Below are 2,615 nucleotides of genomic sequence, written 5' to 3'. Positions count from 1 at the left end.
TTTGTCTCTATCTTTCTTTTTCTTTTCAGGACAAAAAGATATGAATCAATTTGTTGTCCTCTAAACATGTAGGTACATTTTCCCAACTTGTGCCAAATTCAGTCATATTTCTCAAATAGAGAAATACAATAAGACAGAAATAAGACTTAAAACAATATAATCCACTGCATACTAAATCCCACAATTTGGAGAACTTTTATCTTCCATTTTCTCTTTCTTCAACAGTTAAAAAGTAGTTGGCATGAACATAATGTTCATCCATAAATGTTCACTGTACAAAGCTTAACATTCTCTAACACTATAATTGTTATAACAATGAATCTACAAAGCATAACTTTGATTAACTTTAAGACCTATCTAGCAAAGTAAGTTAAAGAGTCATGATGCCATGATGGTTTAGTGCTAGACTTCTAAACTGAAAAGTTGGTGGTTTGAGACCACTCAGTGGTCTCATGCAAGAAAGACCTGATGATCTGCTCCCATTAAGATGGTTGTTGTTTTATTAAGAGCCTTAGAGTCAGTTCTGACTCATATGACCCTGTATAGGATTGCTAAAGAGCAGTTGGTGTGTTTGAATTGCCAACCTTGTGGTTAGCAGTGCAGTGTGTATTCTACAGCATCACATCAGGACTCCATTAAGATTTGTTGTTGTCGTTAAATGCCTTTAAGTTGGTTCCAACTCATAGTGACCCTGTATAGGGTTTCCAAGAATTGGCTTGTGAGCTTGAAACACTGACCTTGTGGTTCAAACTGATCTTGCAGTCTAGCACATTAAGATTACAGCCTAGAAAACACTAGTGACAGTTCTACTCAACCTCCTAATAATAACAGCAACAAAGAAAGTTTGTAGAATAAAAAGCATAAACAGAATGGTGCTAGCATCCCATTTTCCAGCTTCCAGCTTAATTGTGCATATGCTATTGTTAAAGTGCCGTTGAGTTGATTCTGACCCATAGTGACCCTGTAAAGGGTTTCCAAGGAACAGTTTGTGAGCTTGAACCGCTGACCTTGCAGTTCAAATGACTTTGCAGTCTAACACATTAGCCCACAGCGCCATCTGTGTATAAGCAGGATTTAATGAGAAAATATTTATGAGCAATCCAGAGAAGGAGAGGATACAGAGAACATTTTCCATGCAGTTGATGGGAACTGAAGACAGATAGATAATTGAAGAGCTTCTCTCAATATTTCCAAAGGAACTAGGATTTTATATATTTCACAAGAAATGGAGTATGTACCATAATTCAGAGAGAATAAGTGTGTGCTACATTTATATGTCCTTGTGTGGTGCTGTGGGATAAGCAGTTTACCACAAGGTCAGTCTGAACCGCAAGTCTGTAGTTCAAATTCACCAGCTCCTCCTCATAAATCTAATACCAAGTTGCTATGAGAAGGAACCAGCTCAATAGCCCTTAACAGCAACAACAACACCTGTACAGGTTGGACCACAGACACTAAGATTTCACAAGTGATGGAATTAACTACTAGTAAGAACATGTATGGGTTCAAAGCAAAACATGTTGACAGTTACAGTTGAGAGAGACCAGATATTCCTTAAGAGGAACTTGTTCAAATAGAAAAGTGTTTAATGTCAGGAAAGGTGTACAGCAGGGTTGTATCCTTTTATCATATTTATTCAGTATGCTGAGCAATTAATATGAGAAGCTGAACTATATTAAGAAGAATGCGTTATTAGAATTGGAGGAAGTCTCACTAACAACCTGCAATATGTGGATGACACACCTTACTTTCTGAAAGAAAAATGGACTTGAAGCACTTACTGGTGAAGATCAAAGAATACAGTTTTCAGAAGGATTAAAATTCAGTGTAAAGTAAGCAAAAATCCTCAAAACTGAACCAAAAGATAACATTATGTAAACAAAGAAAAGCTTGAAATTGTCAAGGATTTCATTTTATTTGGGTCCAAGATGAATGCTCATGGATTCAGAAGTCAAGAAACAGAATGCTCCTTAGAAGGAAAATTGGTGAGTTTCAGTCTTGTGTACTTTGGACACATGGTCAGGAGAGAGTAGGACATCATGCTTGGTAAGTAGAGGGTTAGTGAAAAAGATGAAGCCCTCCAATAAGATGGACTGATGCAGTGACTGTAGCAAAGGGCTCAAATATAACAATTATGAGGATTGTACTGGACCAGGCAGTGTTTCATTCTGTTGTAAATACAGAGGCTACAAGTCAGAACCATTTCCATGATAGCCAACAAAATGAGGTTAAAATGGCATTAGACCATTGTTGTTGTTGTTGTCAGGTGCCATCGAGTCAGAATCGACTCATAGCGACCCCATGCACAGCAGAGCGAAACAATGTCCGATCCTGGGCCAACCTCACTTCCGCTGCCACACTTGAGTCCATAAATGATGCCACCTGGCTGATCCATCTCGTTGGGGATTTTCCTCTTTTTCTCCAACCCTCCATCTTACCCAGCATGATATCCTTCTCCAGCGACTGTTCCCTCTGGACAATATGTCCAAAGTATGAGAGACAAAGTTTAGCCATCTTGGCTTCCAAGGAGCATTCTGGCTGTACTTCTTCCAAAACAGATCTATTGGTTCTTTTGGCAGTCCATGCTCTTTTACTATTCTCCTCCAACACCACAA

Source organism: Chrysochloris asiatica, unplaced genomic scaffold (genome assembly GCF_000296735.1).
Source record: "Chrysochloris asiatica unplaced genomic scaffold, ChrAsi1.0 scaffold00031, whole genome shotgun sequence".
Lineage (NCBI taxonomy): Eukaryota > Metazoa > Chordata > Mammalia > Afrosoricida > Chrysochloridae > Chrysochloris > Chrysochloris asiatica.
This window is presented reverse-complemented; position numbering follows the sequence as displayed.